The following is a 19995-nucleotide window of genomic DNA, read 5'->3' as shown; positions in this document are numbered from 1 at the left end:
AGAAAGTCGAGTAAGGAAAGGAGACCCGAGACGGTACTCCTATACGGAAATTCATGGACCTGTCTAAAAAAGAACTTAGACTATTATCCCCAACCACCACCGTGAGGAAACAATGCGGTAGGAAATTCTTTCATGACCTATAAGTCGCTAAGCTCTCAGAGTTCCAAGGAACAGGTTGACCCAGTCGAGGCAAGAGCCTGGCTAAAGGAAATATAGGAATCATTTGAGATTCTAAATGATTGACGAATCACAAAAGACTATTTTTATCACGTACCCTCCTAAGAGAGAGGCCACCCGCTGGTGAAAGGCCAAGGAAGGCACGGAGCAAGAGATTATAATAAACTGATTTAAGTTCAGTCAATTGTTTTTAGGAAAGTACTTCCCAAGGTTATGGAGATAGTGTAAAAGCTTTAGAGCCAGAACAAAGGCAGACGAGTATGATGAATTATGAATCTAAGTTGTAAAAGTTGTCAAGATTCGTTCTGAGGACACGAATCCAGAATGACGGGATATTTGAAATTAATACTTATGTTGTGTTGGTTCGTGAAATAATGATAAGAGAAAGGAAAATAAAAAGAACTAAAGTGGAAAGGAATATAAAGGCAATAGAGTTTGAAGAATGATAAGGGAGTTGGGTATGAGGAAACCCTAAAGACTCGTACCAATAGAAATAGAAAAGTATGTAATCGTCAGGATGAGGGTGATTCGCCATGAGTTAAAATTGATGGTTGAAGGCATAAGAGATACATATAATTTATCCCCTGTAAGTTGGGAGGATTCGAGGAAACCCCGAGATAGTTCGAAGGATAAATAATGAGACGCAGATAGACTGAGGAGACAAGGAAGTAAGAAATTAGGAAAATTGGATGAAGGAAGTGACCTTCAAGAATGTGAAGTGTAAGACCGGTGGCTTGATACCCAGGAAGGGAGATACCAGGAATGAGAGATATCCCGACATTGAGATGACTGTTGAAATAAACAACAAAAGTAAATACGGAATTATTAAGAAGAAGTTCACGTTGAACACGACCAATATCTTCCAGAACATCCTTGTTATCGTTACCAAATCAAGCAAGAAAAGTAGATAACCGTAGTTATCTTTTGAAGGCCATATTGATTGACCTCATTTTAAATACAAATGTTATTGTGAAATTAGACATATACTATCGAGGTGGGAAGGATTGAATAAGGCACCCTTATCAGGGATATATGACTTGATTATCCATGAAAGGATGCATGTACCTTTTTAAAGGTGGAATTAAAGATAGAACATCGGTAACTTAAAATGAATCCTAGGGGAATGCATAAAGGTTGGCATTTCACCCTTAATAGGGATAGTATGAGTTTTGACAGTATGAATCGGAAAGGATTAAGGTAATAACAACCTGTAAGAATAAGTGGAGAAATTTTTCAGAAGTATATAGACAATGATTCTAGTATTAATAAATGGTATCTTGATATGCCCTGTATCTAGGGATTACAGGAGGAACGATTCAAGGATAACCTTAGAGGTTTTACAAGGAGAAAGGTAATATTCAAAATTCTCAAGAGTAAAAATGTTGATAAAGGAAATATGACGTAATTATAATGATGCCAAGTGGGGCACATGTTAAACCACGAGAAAGTATGGATCGAACCAGTAAAGGTCGAAATTGTTCAGGGCAATTAGGGCCTAAGATAAAAGATGTTATAAGTATGATTAAGAGTCAGTCGTGACAGTGATTAACCTCTAAAGACTGAGGCAATAACTTATGGAAAAATGGTGATATTTTTTTTACTCATCTGATTTTAAGGAAAACATCTTCACTCAAGCAGTGATTGGAAATGAGGTAGAAAATTTAGTGAAGGTGGTTAAAATGACATTGATTGTAAGGAAATATTACTATCAGGAAGGGCCAAAGAGGTGGCCGACACTTTAAGTGTAAGAAGATAATTATAGGCGCTTGTGCCAAAAGAATACAGTGATGATGGTTAAAGCTGTGAAGGTTGTATTATGGTTTGGAAGATTGACATTCCTTCTGATGACTGTGCAATACCCAACTGTAATAGTAGTTTGGTAAAGGTTTAATTCGTATAATCGCCATGAGCGGGCTATCTATCTTAGAAGGTACTATCTTGAGATAAGCCAGGACCATGTTACGAAATGACTAAATGAACCTTTGAGATGCATGTCTCCCAATAAAGACATACGATTAAGAATGGTATTAACCTGCTATCGTTGCCTTCTTTGAAACTCTTCTACAATTTTATCTGCTTCATGTCATATGTACGTCAAGTTCAGGAGTGTTCTTCATGAATCATGAACGGTGATCATGTTACCTCCTTAGAAGAATTCGATACGAGATGTATGGACTCCGTATAGTTAGCTATTAAGACTTCATGGAAAATGAATGATTACAGTAGGTCAACGGTGGACCCTAGTAGTGCAGGAATGATTGTGCGGGTAATGAGCCGATTAATTACAACCGTGAGAGTTGTATTGGAATGGATGTTGAGATTAGGTACCACTAATAGGGTTGTGGTGATGTATAAGTTATCATTGATAGACTAATTAAATCGATTATCTATCTATTGAATACTTATTCCTTCTTATCAATAGAGAGTCGTATTACTATACGAGGAAGGTTGCAGTGCAAGCATAGAATTCTAGTAACGATGATGTCTAGAATGAGATCCCAGATTCGATTTTCGATGTCGAAGGAGTTTCAAAGGTGATTATGTATAAGCTCGAGGAAGAGCATGGGTCCATAGAATGATGGATGGAATAGTAAATATTTAAGCATGTAAAATGCGATGCTATTATACTTGATGTGGATTTATATACATATATGTTTTGTTCTCCTATGACAAACCTCTATAGTTCAGAGGTAGACTCCAAGCCAGATATTTTATGGCAGTATATTTTTTTTCATATATACAATTCTCTTCAATTCGTTCTTTTCTTTTCATTTTGTATAAGCTGAGAAGAACAACCCTTCCAGAAGGGGAGGTATTGCCGAATGACTATCTATCTGTGTGATAGAAGCCGAGTAGGATACCAGCTATTGTTTAATTGCTTGTCAAGTACTAAAGGTTGGCCACCTTCTGTACTAACTATGCAATGTAACAAGTGTTCATGATCATAGTGATCTCTCAATAAATTCTTTTACTTCTATATGAAGGACCAAGCTTTTGAAGATGGAAGCAGCTAAAGGAAGTAGTATCAGTACGGTGGTATTCCAATCCTAACACATTCGTGATACTAAGGTTGACGAGGTTATTAAAAGGTTATAGAACGCTAACGAGCAAAAGTATAACCAGTATAATATTAGAAACGGAAGGTAGTAGCGACTACGAACTGGAAAAGAATGGGTATTGAGAAGCAAAAGCTCTAATGCTAAAAGCTATAATGAGAGTCTGTGCAATAGACTTGAAAGAAATTGGAATGATCACTTAACACGGATTGAGTTTTCTTACGACAATAGATCATATGTCATTATCGAGATGTCGCCTTATGAGATCCTTGAGGGAAGACAATGTCGATCTCCCTTATGTTAGGATGAAGTTGTAGAGCGCAAGATGCTCGGACCCGCAGTAGTCCAAAGGACCAGGGATATAATAGATCTAATCAGATGACGGCTGGTAGTAACCCAAGATGGACATAAGAGGTATGCTGATTTGACTCAAAAAGGACAAAGAGTATGAAATAGGGGACCTAGTAATGTTATAGGTATCCCTTGGAAAGGATTGATGAGGTTCGGAAAGAAAGGAAAGCTAAGTCTACAATTTGTTGGACCCTTGGATATATTAAGACGTTTTGGGAAGTTAGCATATGAGCTAGCCCTACCCCCGAACATGTAGCAAGTCATAACGTGTTCCACGTATCAATGTTAAGGAAGTATAATTCGGATGCCAGATAAATAGGGGCATATGAGCGCATAGACATGCAACCCGACGTAACCTATATGGAGCAACCAGGAAGGGTTATAGAGTGAAAAGGAACAAGTGCTTAGGAGAAGGGTTATCAAACTAGGCAGAGTTTGGTGGTAGGACCACAATGTGGGAAAATTTACTCGAGAGTTAGAAAGTGCAATGCTAAGAAAGTATCCCTATTCATTTTCTATCTGATTCCGGGACGGAATCCTTTTAAGAAGGGGAGACTGTAATAACCCCAATTTTTGGAATTTTTGAAACCCATATAAATAGTGATTTTGCTGATTATGCTGAATAAGAAAACTTTTCATACCACACTATGTAGGGGCTCTTTTATTGATCTTCTGAGATATTATTAGTACTCTATATGATAAATAAGTGTATGTAAAGATCGTCAGAATCCAAATTCGAACACTTTGATTTTTCCCGAAAATCTACCAGATACAGAAAGAATTGAGTATAAGGTAACATAATAAAAAGGATTTAAATTCAAGGATTATAAGAGAGGATTATGAAAGGAATATAATGTATTGAGAAAGGTTAAAGAAACCTAATTAATAAGATCCCGGGTATGATCCCTCAAATGATAAACGAAAACGAAAGTTAAGCGAATCGTATAACAGATCAGCGGTCATTAGGCAAGCAATTAGGAGTTAATCAAGGAGGTTAGGGATGATGATGTCATCAAACTAACAAGGTGTGGACAAGTGGAAGCATTATGACATGTGCAAGATGACATAAGCATGACAAGGGGTTTTGTTTTGTTGGTTGATTTTGGGCCATGTAAAATTTACCATGGTAAAAAGCTAAAACATTTTCCAAGGCAAAAAGGAGAAGCAACCAAGCAAATATCATAAAACACAAAAATTAGAAGTTGACTTTCCCATTTCAAGAAGAAAGCTCTCGGCTAAAACAAACCCAGCAACTTCAAACTGCCATATCTCCTTCAATACTCACTCAAATGTTGTGTTCTATAGCTCGTTGGAAAGGTATTGAGATTTCCTACAACTCTTGTTCATAAGTCTCTTCCAAATAAGCATGGTAAGACCCTCATTTTTACAGTTCTTTAAATAGGACTTTTAGAAACTTCAAAGCCTAACTTTGTGTTCTTGATTTCTTTGGAAAGATCAAGCTTGTAGGAGGCTCCCTAAGGCTTCCTAGCAACTTAACACCTCCCAAGGAAGGTATAAATCTTCACACCCTTTAGTAATAAGTTTGAATGTTGAAGTTTGGAGATGGTTTGGATGGATGAGTAGTAATTTGAATGATAAGCATGATTCGAGCTTAATTGTTAAGTAGTTTAGTTGAATTTGGAGATTTTATAATATACGATTGGATTGAGATCCTTGAGCTTATTATGACTGAAATCAGTAGCATTGATGTGTATCTTTAGTTGTTGTTGATTGGTAGTTGGATTGATATGATTTGGAATGGTAAAAATTTGGGAAATCGCGTAAACATAGCCGTCGTAATGTCCGATTTACTTTAGACTGCTTTTGTTCATAACATTAGGACCCGAGAACTCCCTGCTAGGTTTTGACCATTGCCATGTTTAGATAGTTCATGTTACGAGCTTCGTTTTGATATGTGGTTCGTTTGATTCCGATGTACGGTTTAGGAGAAACGGCCGTTTTAAGTAACGACGTTTCGCGAACGAACCATTACCCCTCGCCTTACTTTGAAACATATGTTAATGACCTAAAAGGGATAATTGGAGTATGAAACATTTATGTAAAGTGTATTATGCAGTTGGTAATACACTCGCGAAAGAATCGCCTTAAAACCCTTAATGGTTAATTTATTAAAAATGGTGGAACCGAGGATACTCGAGCGACTTAAGTGAATCGTTAAGCGTGAAAGCGAACATTAGGACTCTAAATGTTTAAAGTCTAGTTTCTTAAGCGACCGGGGTCTATGTAACAACCCAAATCCGGGGTCAGAATTTGGTGTCACTAAACAATCATTACATAAAATAAAGAAATAAATAAATAACCCCTTAAATCCGGATCGTTTACAGGTTATGGTATGAAACAAGAATCTAATTTTTTTTTTAACTTACAACAATCAATATACAATTATAAATACCTTTGAACTAACACTCGAATCATATTTTTCTAACTTCTTCAACCTCTCGCAGCGAAGATTCCTCGATCTTCTGCTGTCTATCTAAGCTATTCATTTTTATCCTTATCTGTTTCTGGCAGAAATAAGAATTGACAAAGCAAGAGTGAGCCAAAAATGCCCAGCAAGTATATATATATTGAGTTTCAAACATTAATATCAAAAGAAAACTTCCGGACAACATCTCAAAACAAGTTTACACAATTCGATTTAATTTAAGGGAGTGAGTGAATAAACATTGGCTGTCATCAGCCTTTAACTAAAATCCAAAAATGCCAAGCGATTTCCCGATTCATTTCCCGAATCAGGGTTTTGTCCGAATTTGGAATCATAAAATCATTCGAGAGAGAATGCCGTTAATGGCGATCAACAACAAATTGGACTGGACACTAGAAACCAACATATGCACTATAACCTGCTGATCAGTCAGGATACGGTGCGGATCTATACCCAACTGCATAGACCCAACCAACATAAGGAGTACTCAGGCAACTATGGCCTATTAATTAAAGGTCTGAGTAAAACCCAGCACGTATCGTAACCATCCAGTCTGTGGAGTATTTTGATGTCAAATCATTTTGATTTCAAACATCCCAATTCAGGGTTCGCAAATAACCCGAAAGAATGAGTATTTGCTCAAGAGAGTAATTGAATTATAGGAACAATAATGAAAAGAACTGGCATAATAAGAGTAATTGCAGCGAAATATAAAATAGTTAACTATTCTGAATTTATAATAGGAGCGAATAAATATTTACAGTATTTAAGGAGAAAGGTTAGGAATACTTGCAGTATTTAAAAGAAAATTAAGAATACTTGCAGTATTTAAAAGAAAATTAAGAATACTTGCAGTATTTAAAAGAAAATTAAGAATACTTGCAGTATTTAAAAGAAAATTAAGAATACTTGCAGTATTTAAAAGAAAATTAAGAATACTTGCAGTATTTAAAAGAAAATTAAGAATACTTGCAGTATTTAAAAGAAAATTAAGAATACTTGCAGTATTTAAAAGAAAATTAAGAATACTTGCCTCAATTAATAATCCTCCGATCTTTAACTAGCTGCCATATCACTCAGTCCTGTCGCATCTGTATTACCCTTGACGGGCTACTTGACCTTTCTTATCATTTACCCTCTTAGGTTTATCTTTATTCTGAATCCACTCGTTTCAGTATTACACGCAATCAGGCTTTACTTCTACAATCTCTATCTGGCTTTGAACGTCTCGCACTATGTGCATCTATCACAAATAATACTATTCAATGAACTGACAATATATAATTAACTAGTCTATACTCTTATCCCTATCGTCTACCCGCCCGATAATAATATATAAGAATTACATCTCATTTAGATAACATTCAAAAGACACACTGACTCATTATTTGCATAATACGTACATATAGAGCATTTAATCATATTATCCACATAACACATAATCACGTAATTCATGTAGCACATAAGTTGAATCGTCAAAAGATAGGTCTCGATATGTTTAGAGTTGAAGTTGGGTCAAAAAGAATATTTTATCAATCAATTATTGACTCGGAATGATCCATAAAACAAACGTCCTTTAGACACAAAGGAATTTAGGTCTCGGAAATACTTTTAATAGAAGCAAAATATTTTTCTGAGTCTAGAGGCGTTCGTTTCGTATTAAACGGACGAACGGTTGATTTATTATGAATTTTTGAACATTTTTCGGAATTAAAACGGTGTCCGAATCATTTTATAATTAAATAATAGGGTTCGAATACCTAAATACGACTTTTATAATAATTATCGAGCTTCGAAAATAATTTAAAATAATATTTTAAAGCTCGAAACTATTTTTCGGAATTTCTAAATCAGTTTTAAATAATTAAATCTAATTATTAAATCCATTAAAACTAATTAATAATTAATTAAATTAATTAATCAATTAATTATAAATTAATCAATTAATTAAAATAATTAAAACTAATTAATTAAAATAAATCAGATTTATTTTTAAATAATTAAAAATAATTCTCTGGATTTTTAAAATAATTTTCGAAATTAAATATAGATTTTTATGATTAAAACAGAATTTTAAAATAATTTTTAAAATAAAAGAATTCAGAAACAACTTCTGATTTTTGATTTAGGGAAAATATGGATTAAAGCCGGGTTATATCCCGGGTTGAAACTGACCCGACCGGGTCGTTGAAGAACAGGCCAGCCGGTGCAGATTCCGGCGGCCGGGAACGAACTCCGGCGAACTAATTCACAGCCATAAACAGATGGTTTGATGCGAATTCTGTTACCCACCAATTCCAACTCGTCATAGCAACAATAATACGGCTTAATCGATCACAGGCACCCCCTGAAACCCTGTTCCCGGCGACCATCGCCATTAACGCCGGCGAGGTGCTTGAAAATCCGGCCACTCGATTCGGGGTTCCAACACAGAAACTATATATATGAATCAACTTAAAACTTCACGATCTACACTCCTGTAACCTCCAAATCTCCCCAGAATCAACCAAATTAAAATCCCCAAATTTCGATATAAACCCTAATTAACGGAATTTATATTTCACCTATTGTTCGAATGATTTAATGGCATAAACAGAAAGAGAATAGAAATCTGAACGTTTTGGTTACTCATACTTCAAATTCTGTAATCTGCATCACCTTCAAATTTGACCTTGATTTTCAGAATTCTTCAAGAACACCAAGAACACATATTCAAAGAATTTTCAGAGAATCAAACCTTAATTTCTACATGATGTTGAGCTCTATTTTTGAAGTATAATATACCAAATTGACCAGAAAAATATTATCTACACGATAGAAGCATCAAATCACATCAATAACATCAAGAACAAATTTTCGTAATTTAATCATCAAATAATTCGAATATAATTAAATAAATATGAAAATTACCATAATTTCTGGGCAGAAATTGATGATTGATTCAGAAAGAAGATTTCGAGAGCTTCGTTTTGATATGCTGCACGCTCGAATCGGAGTTCGATAACGCCTTCGTTCGTGTGTTTGATTCTCGGAAACGTATCAGTTTTCTAGGGTTTTCTCTGTATTTACGGTATTTTTACTGGTTGCAAATGAATAAACGGAATAAACAACATAAGAAATAAGCTATTTATATTTATGAAATATTGGATCGTTCTGGATCATTTTGGATCGTTAAATTAGTTGCTTAGCCGCTAAGTAACTGCAATAACGATCCGGTTTGTTATCAATTCTGGATAATTATCTCAATCGGGCTTTTTTTATAAAATACTCTATACAAAAATAATGTAATAATATCTCGTCTTTTGAAAATACGGGTTTCGTTGATTTACCGAAATGATTATCGTATCGAAAATTTTGCACCGGGCCGCGCACGGGTCAAACCGTAATCCGGATCGAAAAAGTCAAAACACGGAAAATGTTCGGAATTACCAGATTAGGTTAGGAAGGGGTTTTCGGAAGAGTTTCGGGTTGTAAAAACGTAAAAACGATTGAAGTCGGACGATTCCCGGCTTTATAAAATAATTTTTATAATTAATCAGAAAATAATTAATAATTCATAAATCATTATAAAATCATCTAATATTCCAAAAATTACCAGAAAAATACCTTAATTATCTATATTTTATTCTGGACATATTAAAATTAACATACTCACATTTTATTACATACAAACATCCAAATATTATTATCAAACACCAGAAAATTCACCAAAAATTCATATAATATTCATATAAGAATAATATATTGATATAAATAATTATACGATATTTCCCGGATGTTACATCCTTCCCCCCCTAAAAGGATTCTGTCCTCAGAATCACGCTAAGGAATAATACTAATACTTTTCAAGTATATAACTTTCATTTTCTCAGGTTAATCTCTCAACCTCATAATTTTTCATAACTTTAACGTATAATACCAATCTTTCCTCTATAGCCTCTCGCTAACATCATATTCTATTTGTTGCTGGCATGACTCAATTTAACTCTCCATCTCCTATATATAATGGAGCTAACCTACTCCTTCTGAATATATACAGATAAACTCCTTATGAATCCGTTGTTTGGGTAACGGTGAAGCCAACTCACTTCTACTTATCCTGTCTATTTACTACTTAGGAGGAACAACATAACACATCTTATTATTTTTTTTTCTTTCTAATTCTAGTAACTCGTGCCTACATGCGTTTCCAATTGTTATTCAGTGTTGAATCTTGTCCTCATATGTTTCTTCGTTCAAATAATCTAATTTGTAATTACATCCCATCGCATTGGAGGCTTTTTAACCGTTCTTGTAATCTTCTTCTTCATTTGTAAATGATGCACTGAGACCGGGGCGTATTTATTTTCTGTCATTCTCGTAACTCGAATCAACCTTCATTTTATACGTAGGGAGCTAAATTACCTTTCTTAGCCATATATATTTAAACATCTTATGAACTCGTTATGCCTGTAACTACAGGGTCAACTCATTCGTAACCGTTCTATCTATCTATCTCATTGTCTTGATGGACTAACTTGATTTATACCAATCTGATTTTCTTTCTAATTTTAATAATTTACGATTGTGCACCTTCCATTTTCCTGACTGTTCTACTTTACTCCTCGCGTCTCCTTCTGTTGGGTTAGTTTGGCCTATAATCATTTTTTTAATCGTATTCGAGAACCTTTAGTTGATCTCTTGAATTTCTCATCCGTGTGCGCCCGATATACTGAGCTCATGGCGTTTGATACTTCGAAATGTTCTAAATATATTCAAAACTAAAAATTAAAGGAAGATCTTGACAATTGTATTTAATTCATTGTTTTGTAGTATTTTTCAATTTCTTTTCAATCACTAACACGTATATTCATCGAGCGAACTCTTTTACTATCTGAAAGGAAATATTAATTTGGAATAGAATGAACCATAACTTTATTCAAAACCGAACTCTTGGTACTAATACTAATTTTATTGTCATATCAAATTAGATATCAATATGAACTTTGATGCTAACAACATTCCATACTGAATTCAACACCAATCATCTATATTAATACCACCTTTGATATTTAACAGTAAAATAAGTATCAGTATATTCCAGAAGTCGGATCAAAACCTGCTCTCAATTTCTAACATTTCCTATCCCTTTACCCATTCCCCTGCAATCTTAGTGATATTCACTCTTTCTTTTCTTCTTAAGATATCTTTTTCTGAATAAATCTTGCTTGGTTGGTAATTAACCATACTTTCGTAGCTCATAATTAATTATAACCAAAGTTCATACCTTTGAAGCTTCGAACGCAGTTGCTAATCTCTCACCCTTCGCATGCATATCTTCGGGTGTTCAACTTGGTCTCCCTTGTTTATACATATTCCTTGAATGAAAATTTTTATCTTCAATTATCGGCACTTCACTTTATTCTCCTATCGTTTTTGACAAAGCTGACAGTCACCACTTATATCCGGAACTATTTTATAAAATTTCTTTATCATCCTTTTGATTCCACTTCCTTTCTTATTTAGTTCTTCATTTTTATTACTCCTTAACTCTTCTAACATAAGAATGTCTTTTTCTAGATAATATTAATATATGTATTATTAGCTAAGCCATTTCTGAAACTAATAAAAGGCTTTTATTTATAATATTTAAGTTCTTAATGACAGAATTATCAAATTCATTGATGGTTACTTTCTTAGCCTCACTTAAATCATCATTGATCGCATATTTGGCTTTTTCCAATTGGTCAACATTTCTTATTCCCAAGTTCACATGTGTACTTCGTTAGTCTTCGTCTTACATCAGATAATTGGATTCGCGAGCTTTCGAAAACTTTTATTCAATCGCCGCTTGATATGGGTATACTTTCAAGTCCTTCCTGGAATGCTATTATAGATGATAAATTCTCTTTGCTTTATCTTGAACCTTCAATTCTGGAAAATTTTCTTCTTACTAGCATGTACCAATTGCTTTCTGTTCCTCTTGTTTACCGAAAAGAGCGTATTCATCTAGATAAAGTCTCGCACATGTCTGTGGTAACATCATGCTAATTCTACTAAACTTTTGATTCCTGCTAATGCTATCACTTCCTTTAACTTACCAACCGCTTTGATTTTGGATCTGAAAATCATGTTAGAGCTTGACTTAATCTAATTGGAATCGATCTCTTTTTAACTAACCATTAGTTGGTAAAGTTGATCCATTAACTCTTTTAACCGATCACTTAAATCAAGTGAAGACTTGCTAACTAGAATCAAAGACCAATTATATAAAGTCAGTTCGATCATAACATTCTTTCTCAAGAACCAAAATCACAACCATTTGGAGTACAACTGGGAGCGAGAACACACTCCTTTATCCTTACATGTAGGGTAATTTCTGAAAATTTGGGCAGCACCTCCCCTATACCATCAACTACCAATTGGACTTAAATCGATACCATCAATCTACCAAATCATTTACAATTATATCCATCCATATCCATCAACCAAATTCATCCATCCACCGTAGTTCAGACTATATCATTCGGATTAGTATAGGTATGATTAACTGGCATAACATATATCTTTTGAAATGAGACTTAAGGTCTTAAATCAACAAGGATTAATATAACCACTCTTTTCTCAATTCTTTCAGAATATTACAAAATTTTATTCCGCGAGTATTTTGATTTATTTATTGTCGTTATTAATTACGTATAGTTACTCTTAAAAGTATACTGCATCCTTCCATTGGTCACACCAATCATCTATTATTGACGATATACACTTAATTTCATTAACTAATTTGTCTATCTTTTAATAACCACGCACGGTTTTCATTACTATCGTCGTAATCTGGTAAAACCTTAATCATTATCTCGCTACTTCTAAAAAAAATGTCACCGTCGAATCATCATTGCTTCATCTCTACTTATGGTTCTGCATCAAACTTTCGTCATTGACCCGGGTATAAACATTGAATTCACCATCACTTATTTACGCAAGTTAGATAATCTCACAATTTCTTGAAGAGCATGTTCGAAGTCTGCTTACATTTAAGATTTCTTCCATCTTGAATCTTCACGACAAATATCTTCCCGCGACAAAGGGATGTTTCATGTAGTAATTGCATGTCTGAGTAATTGTTCAGAATTTCCTTTATCTTTGATCGTCGTCCTGGTACTCATTTGCTCCGTCTGACGTACACAACTTACTTCCTTATTTTGTAATTGATCTAATTATTACGGTCCACTAATGATTCATTTCACGTCGAGATCCTCTGATTTGATGCGCGTCATGTTACCACAATCTATCGTACTGATGAGATCCTCGTAACACAAACCACTGTCTGACTTGATGTCTTCGCCACGTCCATATTTGTCGGTACATATATTTTCCTTGCTCGCAGATGTCCACCATTTATTGATTTGCAATCGTATCTATGTTCGTTGTATAATTCCACGTATCACACTATTTCATTTCTTTTGAAATCGTCAGAGAACAGACTCTACGCAAGAAGAGAGTGTGTGAATAGGATTTTGAATGAAAAGAAGGATAAGGAATAACAATTACAATAAACAGTTGGAAGAATCTGTAAGTCAATTGAAGGAAGAAGAATGACTGAAGATTTAGATGTGAATGAGACAACCATATTCGTACTCAAGATGGCCAGTCTTTCATACTATATGGCATACAACACATGATTCGGTGGCGTTCCACCCGACTCTTCATCATTTCGACAAAGCGTCATACCACAACACTGTTTGTCTTAATCAGAAATCAGTGATTTGAGGAGAGAAACAATTCAAAAGGAATACAACAATTTTCTTTCGTCTTCACCACATATGATTTATCCACAAAAGAAACTTTATATGAATTCAAGAATCAAAAGGAACATATGCTATTATGTTAAGAAGAGGAATTTTGATGTTGATCACCTTCCACGCTTCACCTAATTTTGCCTTCAAAACTAATCGAATGAGAGATTCACAATTTAGGTCACATTATAACTTTTGAAATGTTGTCTGGAAAAGCCTCCACAATAAATGCTTCAATGATTTGATCATAATTGCGTCCTTGCGAAATTTATAACTACTGCTTCAGATTTCCATTTATGCCGCATAAAATAACCATTGATCACGCATTGCCTCAACTTCGACGATCAGGATTATTATTTTTCACCAATCTTCTGGAAGAGTCTTCCATTTCCTTCAATCATCCTCGGTCCGTTCGAATCACAATTTTTGTTAAGTTTTAATAATTTCACGAATAATGTTTTAACATGTTGATTCAATTATTGATATTATTTAAACAAAGATTACTCTTGTCTTTCAAGAAAATTTTAAACCTTCTCCCTGTTGGGGGGGAAATCTACTTAGTCCCTCGAACTAACAACACTGAGTCTATATCCATTATCTTTTTTTTTTAAGTCATTTCTTCTTTTTTTTTTAATAACAAGAACATAAATAGTAATTCGACAACCAAATTGTAAAACTTATTTCGTACAAAAATTTTCTGAAAGTTTATTAAGAAAATCCTTTTCGAAAACTCATTTTAAAATTTTGAAAATCAAATATTTAGTCATCATCACTATATAAGTTACCTGCTATTTTCCTGATTTACCAATGAAATGTCTAATTAAAATAGTGCCCAAATAAGGGTCTCTCCATTTTGGTACCTCCCCCACTTTTCCTTGGATTCTGTTATTAGTCGCATAAACTTTATTCACCGTCATAAATCAGTGTATTCACAATTCTATCGCAACGCTGATGTTTAGTACTATCTTTGACCTTCCTGATGCCGTCCTTGACGTTATGCTTACAACCATGCATTCGATTCGATGTTCTGTCTGTAGATAAGGGCGCATCTTCTTGCTAGTCGTACCTATACCTAGTAAGGTAAATATTGTTCCGTGCGCAGCTCCCAATAAGTGATAAGAATCTTCTCGTAACGGTGGTGCCTTCGAAACGCGCAACGTTGGTTCTTCATCAGGTTCCATCAACTAATTGCCTTCGGCGTAGAGCTCGTCTTACCCCTAATTCTAAGTTAAATCGTACTGAAACTCATGAAGTTCTCACAAGACTCAATCGTATTTTCCTTAAAACCACATGAAAGTAGGGTAACATACCCAGTCTCCGTCGATCTGTCGATTTCTCATTTCTATAGAATCTGAGTATCAATATATCTATAATGTTATGATATTCGCCTTACACTTTCTCAGCAATCCTATCTTAACATCTCCTTATCGGATCTGCTAACCCTAATTCGTACTCAATTCAATTTATCCTGAATATGCCTAGGATCTTTCCTATCTTGTACGGCCTATCATTCCTATCTTACTCTCACCTATTCTTATTTCAGTGACCAATAACCTGTAGCTCTGATACCAACTGTAACAACCCAAATCCGGGGTCAGAATTTGGTGTCACTAAACAATCATTACATAAAATAAAGAAATAAATAAATAAACCCTTAAATCCGGATCATTTACAGGTTATGGTATGAAACAAGAATCTAATTTTTTTTTAACTTACAACAATCAATATACAATTATAAATACCTTTGAACTAACACTCGAATCATATTTTTCTAACTTCTTCAACCTCTCGCAACGGAGATTCCTCGATCTTCTGTTGTCTATCTAAGCTATTCATTTTTATCCTTATCTGTTTCTGGCAGAAATAAGAATTGACAAAGCAAGAGTGAGCCAAAAATGCCCAGCAAGTATATATATATTGAGTTTCAAACATTAATATCAAAAGAAAACTTCCGGACAACATCTCAAAACAAGTTTACACAATTCGATTTAATTTAAGGGAGTGAGTGAATAAACATTGGCTGTCATCAGCCTTTAACTAAAATCCAAAAATGCCAAGCGATTTCCCGATTCATTTCCCGAATCAGGGTTTTGTCCGAATTTGGAATCATAAAATCATTCGAGAGAGAATGCCGTTAATGGCGATCAACAACAAATTGGACTGGACACTAGAAACCAACATATGCACTATAACCTGCTGATCAGTCAGGATACGGTGCGGATCTATACCCAACTGCATAGACCCAACCAACATAAGGAGTACTCAGGCAACTATGGCCTATTAATTAAAGGTCTGAGTAAAATCGAGCACGTATCGTAACCATCCAGTCTGTGGAGTATTTTGATGTCAAATTATTTTGATTTCAAACATCCCAATTCAGGGTTCGCAAATAACCCGAAAGAATGAGTATTTGCTCAAGAGAGTAATTGAATTATAGGAACAATAATGAAAAGAACTGGCATAATAAGAGTAATTGCAGCGAAATATAAAATAGTTAACTATTCTGAATTTATAATAGGAGCGAATAAATATTTACAGTATTTAAGGAGAAAGGTTAGGAATACTTGCAGTATTTAAAAGAAAATTAAGAATACTTGCAGTATTTAAAAGAAAATCAAGAATACTTGCAGTATTTAAAAGAAAATTAAGAATACTTGCAGTATTTAAAAGAAAATTAAGAATACTTGCAGTATTTAAAAGAAAATTAAGAATACTTGCAGTATTTAAAAGAAAATTAAGAATACTTGCAGTATTTAAAAGAAAATTAAGAATACTTGCAGTATTTAAAAGAAAATTAAGAATACTTGCCTCAATTAATAATCCTCCGATCTTTAACTAGCTGCCATATCACTCAGTCCTGTCGCATCTGTATTACCCTTGACGGGCTACTTGACCTTTCTTATCATTTACCCTCTTAGGTTTATCTTTATTCTGAATCCACTCGTTTCAGTATTACACGCAATCAGGCTTTACTTCTACAATCTCTATCTGGCTTTGAACGTCTCGCACTATGTGCATCTATCACAAATAATACTATTCAATGAACTGACAATATATAATTAACTAGTCTATACTCTTATCCCTATCGTCTACCCGCCCGATAATAATATATAAGAATTACATCTCATTTAGATAACATTCAAAAGACACGCTGACTCATTATTTGCATAATACGTACATATAGAGCATTTAATCATATTATCCACATAACACATAATCACGTAATTCATGTAGCACATAAGTTGAATCGTCAAAAGATAGGTCTCGATATGTTTAGAGTTGAAGTTGGGTCAAAAAGAATATTTTATCAATCAATTATTGACTCGGAATGATCCATAAAACAAACGTCCTTTAGACACAAAGGAATTTAGGTCTCGGAAATATTTTAATAGAAGCAAAATATTTTTCTGAGTCTAGAGGCGTTCGTTTCGTATTAAACGGACGAACGGTTGATTTATTATGAATTTTTGAACATTTTTCGGAATTAAAACGGTGTCCGAATCATTTTATAATTAAATAATAGGGTTCGAATACCTAAATACGACTTTTATAATAATTATCGAGCTTCGAAAATAATTTAAAATAATATTTTAAAGCTCGAAACTATTTTTCGGAATTTCTAAATCAGTTTTAAATAATTAAATCTAATTATTAAATCCATTAAAACTAATTAATAATTAATTAAATTAATTAATCAATTAATTATAAATTAATCAATTAATTAAAATAATTAAAACTAATTAATTAAAATAAATCAGATTTATTTTTAAATAATTAAAAATAATTCTCTGGATTTTTAAAATAATTTTCGAAATTAAATATAGATTTTTATGATTAAAACAGAATTTTAAAATAATTTTTAAAATAAAAGAATTCAGAAACAACTTCTGATTTTTGATTTAGGGAAAATATGGATTAAAGCCGGGTTATATCCCGGGTTGAAACTGACCCGACCGGGTCGTTGAAGAACAGGCCGGCCGGTGCAGATTCCGGCGGCCGGGAACGAACTCCGGCGAACTAATTCACAGCCATAAACAGATGGTTTGATGCGAATTCTGTTACCCACCAATTCCAACTCGTCATAGCAACAATAATACGGCTTAATCGATCACAGGCACCCCCTGAAACCCTGTTCCCGGCGACCATCGCCATTAACGCCGGCGAGGTGCTTGAAAATCCGGCCACTCGATTCGGGGTTCCAACACAGAAACTATATATATGAATCAACTTAAAACTTCACGATCTACACTCCTGTAACCTCCAAATCTCCCCAGAATCAACCAAATTAAAATCCCCAAATTTCGATATAAACCCTAATTAACGGAATTTATATTTCACCTATTGTTCGAATGATTTAATGGCATAAACAGAAAGAGAATAGAAATCTGAACGTTTTGGTTACTCATACTTCAAATTCTGTAATCTGCATCACCTTCAAATTTGACCTTGATTTTCAGAATTCTTCAAGAACACCAAGAACACATATTCAAAGAATTTTCAGAGAATCAAACCTTAATTTCTACATGATGTTGAGCTCTATTTTTGAAGTATAATATACCAAATTGACCAGAAAAATATTATCTACACGATGGAAGCATCAAATCACATCAATAACATCAAGAACAAATTTTCGTAATTTAATCATCAAATAATTCGAATATAATTAAATAAATATGAAAATTACCATAATTTCTGGGCAGAAATTGATGATTGATTCAGAAAGAAGATTTCGAGAGCTTCGTTTTGATATGCTGCACGCCCGAATCGGAGTTCGATAACGCCTTCGTTCGTGTGTTTGATTCTCGGAAACGTATCGGTTTTCTAGGGTTTTCTCTGTATTTACTGGTTGCAAATGAATAAACGGAATAAACAACATAAGAAATAGGCTATTTATATTTATGAAATATTGGATCGTTCTGGATCATTTTGGATCGTTAAATTAGTTGCTTAGCCGCTAAGTAACTGCAATAACGATCCGGTTTGTTATCAATTCTGGATAATTATCTCAACCGGGCTTTTTTTATAAAATACTCTATACAAAAATAATGTGATAATATCTCGTCTTTTGAAAATACGGGTTTCGTTGATTTACCGAAATGATTATCGTATCGAAAATTTTGCACCGGGCCGCGCACGGGTCAAACCGTAATCCGGATCGAAAAAGTCAAAACACGGAAAATGTTCGGAATTACCAGATTAGGTTAGGAAGGGGTTTTCGGAAGAGTTTCGGGTTGTAAAAACGTAAAAACGATTGAAGTCGGACGATTCCCGGCTTTATAAAATAATTTTTATAATTAATCAGAAAATAATTAATAATTCATAAATCATTATAAAATCATCTAATATTCCAAAAATTACCAGAAAAATACCTTAATTATCTATATTTTATTCTGGACATATTAAAATTAACATACTCACATTTTATTACATACAAACATCCAAATATTATTATCAAACACCAGAAAATTCACCAAAAATTCATATAATATTCATATAAGAATAATATATTGATATAAAAAATTATACGATATTTCCCGGATGTTACAGTCTAATTTCGACTTATGTTGTTATTCATAGGTTATCGGACCCGCTCTAAGCTTAAGTCTATCCGGGAGCGCTCAGGCAAGTTTTCTACCCGTTATACTGTTGTTGTGATGTATATGTGTATATGCATGATCTTACGATAAATGCATATTTGTTATTAGCAAATTTTTGCGATATATTGTAGCATGTGATATGGTATATATGCATGCATGTTTCATATTCTTGATTATATATCTGTTGTTTCAATTGCTTATAAAGTTGCATAATACCTATGCTAGAGATAAGCAGTAGTTGTGTATACCCTTAGTATAGGGACCCAAAGGTGAAAACATTTTCTAAAACCGGGAGTCGAGGATTCCGAGTAGATTTTATATATATATATATATATATATATATATTTATATATATGTGTTTATAGTTTTCAAAACTATTAATCGAATAAGGTTTATTCGATAACTTCATTTTATTAATTGAATATTACTTGAATATTCATTCGAGGATTTATGACTCTTTTATATTATTTAATGAATATTATTTTGAATATTCATTCGAGGGCTTATGACTCCGTTTATTTTATTAATGAATATTATTTTGAATATTCATTTGAGGGCTTATGACTCCGATTTATTAACTAATTAATATT

Source organism: Apium graveolens, chromosome 7, assembly GCF_009905375.1.
Source record: "Apium graveolens cultivar Ventura chromosome 7, ASM990537v1, whole genome shotgun sequence".
In the NCBI taxonomy this organism is placed as follows: Eukaryota; Viridiplantae; Streptophyta; class Magnoliopsida; order Apiales; family Apiaceae; genus Apium; species Apium graveolens.
The sequence above is the reverse complement of the archived record's forward strand: the minus strand, read 5'-3'. Positions refer to the sequence as shown.